The sequence below is a fragment of the Spermophilus citellus genome, assembly GCF_964194105.1.
Source record: "Spermophilus citellus genome assembly, chromosome: 3".
Classification (NCBI taxonomy): domain Eukaryota; kingdom Metazoa; phylum Chordata; class Mammalia; order Rodentia; family Sciuridae; genus Spermophilus; species Spermophilus citellus.
The window spans coordinates 115,122,043-115,130,246 of NC_138184.1; positions in this window are offsets into that span (position 1 = coordinate 115,122,043).

The window sequence follows — 8,204 nt, forward strand, 5'->3', positions numbered from 1 at the left end:
AGGAATATTTCCAAGAATGCTTTAATTTTAAGGAACATAAAAGCGTAGAACATAATATTGTGCCACTATGAGAAAGGCAAGGCTGATCTTTAGAGTAGAGAGACCTGGCCTGAATCTTGGCTCTTCCAACTCAAGGTACATGTGTCTCTCAGATGCTCAGTTGATGGGTCTGAAAAAGGAGACAGATCTGTGTGCAACAGATTTGTTTAAAGGAATGAAGTACCTTTGTTACACATTACCTGATGTATAATAGATGTTCAGTGAATGGGAACCTTTTTTAAAAGTTTCCAGAGAGCGGGTGCAATAATTTAAATTAAGATGTAAACCCTGAACAGCAAGATGGCAGGATAGAGGGGGTCATGTTCCAAGCTGCTCTGTAGTGTGAAACCAAGAGAGCAGACAGTTTCTCCACAAGGTGGGCAAATGAAAAGGGGAGGGGCTCTCCTGGAATTTAAAACTGGACATTCAAGGCAGACAGGGGTCACAGGAGGTTGGATATAATAAGGCAAAAATCCCTAGCAGCACAGCCACTGCCATGCCAGGCCAGAAGCACCACTCAGAGCGGAACCCTCTGTGAGCACAGCGCAGAGAGAAGGGAATTAAAGGAACCCACATTTTGGGAGGTCTCAGGTGTGTCTGGCCATGGACCGTTAGAGATCAAGGACATCGCCCAACAGACCTGAAAGATGTGCTGCATGATATCTGTTTGCGGGGAAAGAAGCTGCCATCTCTCTGGACAGTGAGCAGAGGACAGGGAAGGAACCATTTCGCAGCCACATGCAGAGGCTGGCATTTGAGAGAGCTGATTGCTGGTAAACCCAGGTTTGGCCTGAAATAGAGGCCTGGTAAACACACACCACACGACACAGAGTGTGCTTACGTGACCAAGAAAATCAAAAGTGGAGAGAGGTTTACAAAGGGAACAACTGGTGGTGGAAACCCACCCAGTTCTACTGCTTCCTCTCCTATCCAGCTGCTTGCCAGACAGGCTGGGAGAGACGCATCTGGCCAGGAACTCAGAAGGGCTGGGGCAGGAGAGATTGTTTGGAGACTGAACCCAGGACCAGGAAGCATGGGGTCTGAAGGTGATGTAGAGACTAAGAATTGGCTCCCCCACTACAGGAGTGGAACCCAGGTGAGATCCCGGGAGTACAGTCCTCCAATGTGGGCTAGCAAGTACTGGGCACTGAGGTGCACTGATTTAAAATCTCCAGACCAATTGACATTTAGAGAAGAGCCTGCAGCCCACCTAAGACTAAATCCTGCTTCCAGGAATTCCACCTACAGGATTACCTCTTTCACTCCAGCAATCCAGAGGTTTCAGCATCACACTCCAGGTGACCCTATCTAAAACTGCTGAGAAGAGAAGCTGAGAATATTTTGAACTCCAAAAGAAAAAATTCTTTTAACTTTTCATCAAGATTTTTTTCTTTTCCTTTTTTAAAAATTCTTTTCCTTTGTTTAATTATTATCTTAATGATACATGGATATTTATACATTTTCATGTATTTTTCTCTTTTCTAGCATTAGTTTTTTGTGAATTCAAATGTTCAATTAGTATATTCTAGTTTTGTTTAGTATTACTTTAATTTTTTTTTTAATTTTTAGTTTGTATTTTTTTTCCTCCTACCTGTTTCCCTTGATTCTCTCTTTTCTTCTAACACCAACTTTAACTGGTCTCTCCTTCACTGTTTGTCTAATTTTTTACTTCTCTCTTCCCTTATAATCATCACATCTTTTCTTTTTAAAGAGAGAGAGAGAATTTTTTAATATTTATTTATTTATTTTTTGGTTTTCGGTGGACACAACATCTTTATTTTTTATGTGGTGCTGAGGATCGAACCCAGCACCCTGCACATGCCAAGTGAGCGCATTACGCTTGAGCCACATCCCCAGCCCTCATCATAGCTTATATCACTTCTATTCTCTCCTTGTCCACCATTTGAAACTATAAACCCTTTTGTAAACTGGCTGTTTTTATTGTAGGTAATAACCGATCATAACATTTCTGTTTATTGTGATAATTAACATTGTAGATATTATAGTAGAAACTCTTTGGTCTGGGTGCAGGGTTTGTGGCTCAGTGGTAGAGCACTTGCCTGGCATGTGTGAGGCATTGGGTTCGATTCTCAGCACAGCATATAAATAAATAAATAAAGATACATCATCAACTAATAAAATTAAAAACAAAAAAAGAAACTGTTTGGTCTAATGCTGTATATTGTTTGCATTGGTCGTTGTTGTTATTTGTCTCTCCCTAAACAGTGAGGTACCAGAAAACTTCAGGGACACTATAAATCCACAGCATAGAAACTCTACTGCCACAGATCCATACTGGTAAATGGGTAGACACACAAACAACATGAAAAAGCAAGGGAACAAATCGCCCCAAACAAACCAAGATACTTGGGCTGGGGCTAGGGCTCAGTGGTAGTGCACTTGCTTGGCATGTATGAGGAATTGGGTTTGATTCTCAGCACCACGTATAAGTAAATAAAGATCTATCAACAACTAAAAAAAAAAATTGAAAAACAAACCAAGATACTCCCACAACAAGATCCATTGACACCGCAGTGGAAGAAATGTCAGAGAAGGAGTTTAGAATGTACGTGGTTAAACTGATCTGTGAAGTAAAAGACTGTATAAGGAATGAAATCAGAAAATACAGGAAGTGAAAGATCACTTCAATAAAGAGAGATTCTGAAAAGAAAAAAAAAAAAGCAAAGATTCTTGAAATTAAGGAAACCATAAACCAAATTGAAAATTCAATAGAAAACATTACCAACAGACCAGACCAATTGGCAATGAAGAAAAAATATATGATCTTGAAAATAGAGTTTGCCACAGAGAGATATCAAGAAACCATGAACAGAACTTCCAAGAATCATGGGATAACATGAAAAGACCAAATTTAAAATTTATCAGGATAGATGAAGGCACGGAGATATAAACCAAAGGAATACACAATCTTTTCAATGAAATAATATCAGAAGATTTCCCAAACCTAAAGAATGAAATGGAAAATCAAATACAAGAGGCTTACATGACCCCAAGTGTACAAAATTGCAATTAGCCCACAGCAAGGCACATTATAATAAAAATGCCAAACATACAGAATAAGGATAGAATTTTAAAGGCTGTGAGAGAAAAATATCAGATTACCTATAGGAGTGGGAAAAGGGGACCTCAGCTGATTTCTCAATTCAGACCTTCAAAGCTAGGAGGTCCCATATCAAGCTCTGAGAGAAAATGGATGCCAACCAAGAATACTAGATCCAGCAAAATTAAGCTTGAGATTTAAAGATGAAATAAAACCTTCCATGATCAACAAAAGTTAAAAGTATTCACAGCTGGCTGCAGGGGGCGCCTGCTTGTAATCCCAGTGGCTCGGGAGGCTGAGGCAGGAAGATTGTGAGTTCAAAGCCAGCCATAGCAAAAGCAAGGTGCTAAGCAACTTAGTGAGATCCTGTCTCTAAATAAAATACAAAATAGGGCTGGGGATGGGGCTCAGTGGTTGAATGCCCCTGAATTCAATCCCTGGTTACCCCACCCTCAAAAAAATTTGCAAATAAAAAGCCTGAACTACAGAACATTCTCAACAAAATATGCCCGTGAAGATGAAATTAAACAAAATGGAAAACCAGCAAGGGGAAGGACTACACTAAAGGAATAGTTAAGCAAAGAAGAAACTGATGCAAATTAAAAACTAGAAATAAACCAAAATGGCTGGGAATACAGATCATATCAATAATAACCTTTGATGTTTATGATCTAAACTCATCAATCAAAAAACAGACCCAATAATATGCTGTCTCCAAGAGACTCACCTCATAGACAAAGACATCCACAGACTGAAGGTAAAAGAATGGGGGAAAATATCACATGAATGGCATAAACAAGCAGGGGTCTCCATCCACATATCAGATAAAGTGGACTTCAAGCCAAGGTTAATCAGAAGGGACAGAAAAGGACGGTTCATGCTTCTGAAGGAAATTATACATCAGCAAAACATAACAATCATAAATATTTATGCCCCAAACAATGGAGCAGCTACGTACATCAAACAAACCCTTCACATATCAATCAAATAGATCACACCACAATAATACTAGGTGACTTCAACATACCTCTCTCACAGTCAATAGATCTTCAAATCAAAAACTAAATAAAGAAGCCATAGAACTAAAAATACAATTAATGATTTAGATTTAACAGACATAGAATATTTTATTCATTCTCAGCAGCACATGGATCCTTCTCTAAAATAGACCATATACTATGCCACAAAGCAACTCTTAGCAAATACAAAAAAAAAAAAAAAAATAGAGAGGAAACCCTGCATTCTATCAGATCCCAATGGAATGATATTAGAAATCAACGATAAAATAAAAACAGAAGCTACAATAACACCTGGAGACCAAATAATGCACTATTGAATGACAAGTGGATAGCAGAAGAAATTAGAGATTTAAAAAAATACTTAGAGGTAAATGAGAACATTGATACAGCATATCAAAATCTCTGGAATACTATGAAGGCAGTGCTAAAGGAAAGTTCATTGCGTTGAGCTCATTCATTAAAAAAACAAAGCCATTGGGCTGGGGATGTGGCTCAAGCGGTAGTGCGCTCGCCTTGCATGCGTGCGGCCCAGGTTCGATCCTCAGCACCACATACCAACAAAGATGTTGTGTCCACCGAGAACTAAAAAAAAATAAATATTAAAAATTCTCTCTCTCTTTAAAAAAAAATATTTAAAAAAGCCATTGAGTAAGTGACCTAACCTTACATCTCAAAGCCCTATAAAAAGAAAATTAAGTCAACACCAAAGGCAGTAGAAGACAGGAAATACTTTTTGCCACTTATGAATCTTCACGAATGGTACATCTTTTCACTTACTTAGGTTTTCTTTAATGTTTGTCTGCAGTCTTTTATAGCTTATAGAGTACAGGCTTTGAAATATTTTGTTATATTTATCCTGAAGTATTTCATAATTTAGATGCTATTTAAATCTTTTTTTTAATTTTGAAGGATACTATATAATTTTCCTTGGTGGACTCAATTATAGTAGTATTTTAACATATTTAATAATTTTCCACATAAATAATGTTTTCTATGAATAAGGATGATTTCTATCTTTGTTTCAGTCTTTATGATTTTTATTTCTTTTTTTTTAATATTTTTAATATTTATTTTTTTAGTATTTGGCGGATACAACATCTTTGTTTGTTTGTGGTGCTGAGGATCGAACCCGGGCCGCACGCATGCCAGGCGAGCACGCTACCGCTTGAGCCACATCCCCAGCCCCGATTTTTATTTCTTGTTTGTGTTTCATTACACTGTTTAAGAGCATCAGGAAAATGTTGGTAAAAGCAAAATCAGTCTGAATAGAGTTTATCAATTTTATTGATTGTTTCAATAAAAAAAGTTTTCTTTGATTTTTCTCTACTGTTTTTTATATAATTGATTTTGACACTTTTTTAGTCACTTTGCCCATTGTGTGTGTGTGCGTGTGTGTGTGTGTGTGCGTGTGTGTGTGTGTGTGTGTGTGTGTTACCAGGGATTCCGTTGTAGTTTTTCCTAGTATTTGCTTAAAGGTTAAAACTTCTATAATTTCTTTTAGACTTTACGCGTCTTCAAGTAGAAGCATTTAAAGTAATAAATTAATCTCTACACTCTGCTTGAGCAGCATTTCACACTTTTTAATGTTTTTATTTTCATTTACTTAAAAATATTTCCTAATTTTCTTACAATTTTTTTGATCTTTGGATTACTTAGAAGTGTATTGTTTAATTACCAAATATTTGCACATTCTCTCCATATTTTTTTGTTTTAATTTCCAGTTTAACTTGGTTATAACCTAAGAATATATTGGGTATGACTTTAATTCTTTCAAATTTATTGAAACTTGTATTAAGCCCAGTTTTGCATTTTTGCCTCATGTGTTTTGAGGTCTTGTTAGTAGGTGCATACACCTTTAGGACTGTTGTCTTCTTAATTATTCTTGTCATGATGAATCTTTATGCTTGATATTTCCCTTTTATTTCCTTTGTCCTTGAAATTTCTTCTTCTGAAGTCTACTTTGCCTGCTATTAATGCAGCCATTCCAGCTTTCTCATGATGTGTTTTCATGTTATCTTCTTGTTACTGCTTTTAACCTACTTTTAAATCAATAGTATCTTGTGTGCATTGTGTAGTTAGATATTGCATTTTAATCTAGTCTGACAATCTCTGCCTTTTTAAAAAAAAATTGTTTCTTTTAGTTGGACACAATACCTTTGTTTTTATTTATTTATTTATTTTTATGTGGTGCTGAGGATCGAACCCAGGGCCTCGCACGTGCTAGGTAGCACTCTACTGCTGAGCCACAACCCAGCCCCTCTCTGCCTTTTAAGGGGAATGTTAGACCATTTACAATTAAAAAGGTTGGGAAAGTAATTGGGTTAAATCTACCAACATTATTTTTCAGTGTTTAACATTAAAAACATGATCTATAAATAATCACAGTCTACCATCAAATTAAATCATACTATTTCACATAGAATGGAAGGAACTCACAAAGGTACACCTCTTTCTCCTTCATCCTGTCCTTAAAACCTCACAGATACATCTGTTTTTAATTTTGCTTTAAAATAGTCTGTCTTAAAGAAATGAAGAATTAGGAAAACAGTGTTTTTTCATCTACTTATCATTTATTCAGTACTTAGAATGTGCTGGGTGTTCTAAGTGCTTTGAATGCTTTGGCATATTTAATTCTCTAAGATGACACATGAGGTGTAGGTACTACTGTGTATTTTAAAAGTAAGCACACTGAGAAATAGAAAGACTCAGGCAACCTGGTACCACAACCTCAGTTTGGGTTTTTTTTGTTGTTGTTGTTTGTTTGTTTGTTTTTCTGGGGATTGAACTCCAGGACACTTGACCACTGAGCCACATCCCAGCCCAATTTTGTATTTTATTTAGAGACAGGCTCTCACTGAGTTGCTTAGTGCCTTGCTATTGCTGAGGCTGGCTTTGAACTTGTGATCCTCCTGCCTCAGCCTCCTGAGCTGCTGGGATTACAGGCGTGCACCACCGCTCCTGGCAGCCTGAGTTTTTAACCAGTATACTCTACTGCCTCCTTAAATTGCCTGCAGCCTGGCATAGCAGGTGTGAAAGGAAGTATACTTGCCTTGATCTTGACTTTAGAAAGAATGCTTTAGGAGTCTCTTTTAAGTACGGCTGCTGTAGGTTTTTGGTAGCTGCCCTTTAGTAAAGGTGTTCTTTTCCTAGTTTGAGTTTTTGTCATTATAGTGTTGTATTTTTTTTGTCATTAATATTTTTTTTATTGGTTGTTCACAACATTACAAAGCTCTTGACATATTTCATACATTAGATTCAAGTGGGTTATGAAGCCCAATTTTACCCCAAATGCAAATTGCAGAATCACGTCGGTTACACATCCACTATTTTACATAATGCCCTATTAATAATTGTTGTATTCTGCTACCTTTCCTATCCCCTACTATCCCCCCTCCCCTCCCCTCCCATCTTCTCTCTCTACCCCATCTACTGTAATTCATTTCTCTCCTTGTTTATTTTCCCATTCCCCTCACAACCTCTTATATGTAATTTTGTATAGCAATGAGGGTCTCCCTTCATTTCCATGCAATTTCCCTTTTCTCTCCCTTTCCCTCCCATCTCATGTCTCTGTTTAATGTTAATCTTTTCTTCCTGCTCTTCCTCCCTGCTCTGTTCATAGTTGCTCTCATTATATCAAAGAAGACATTTGGTATTTGTTTTTTAGGGATTGGCTAGCTTCACTAAGCATAATCTGCTCTAGTGCCATCCATTTCCCTGCAAATTCTACGATTTTGTCATTTTTTATTGCTGCATAGTACTCCATTGTGTATAGATGCCACATTTTTTTATCCATTCATCTATTGAAGGGCATCTGGGTTGGTTCCACAGTCTAGCTATTGTGAATTGTGCTGCTATGAACATCGATGTGGCAGTATCCCTGTAGCATGCTCTTTTAAGGTCTTCAGGGAATAGTCCGAGAAGGGCAATAGCAGGGTCAAATGGTGGTTCCATTCCCATCTTTCCCAGGAATCTCCAAACTGCTTTCCAAATTGGCCGCACCAATTTGCAGTCCCACCAGCAATGTACGAGTGTACCCTTTTCTCCACATCCTCGCCAGCACTTGTTGTTGTTTGACTTCATAGTGG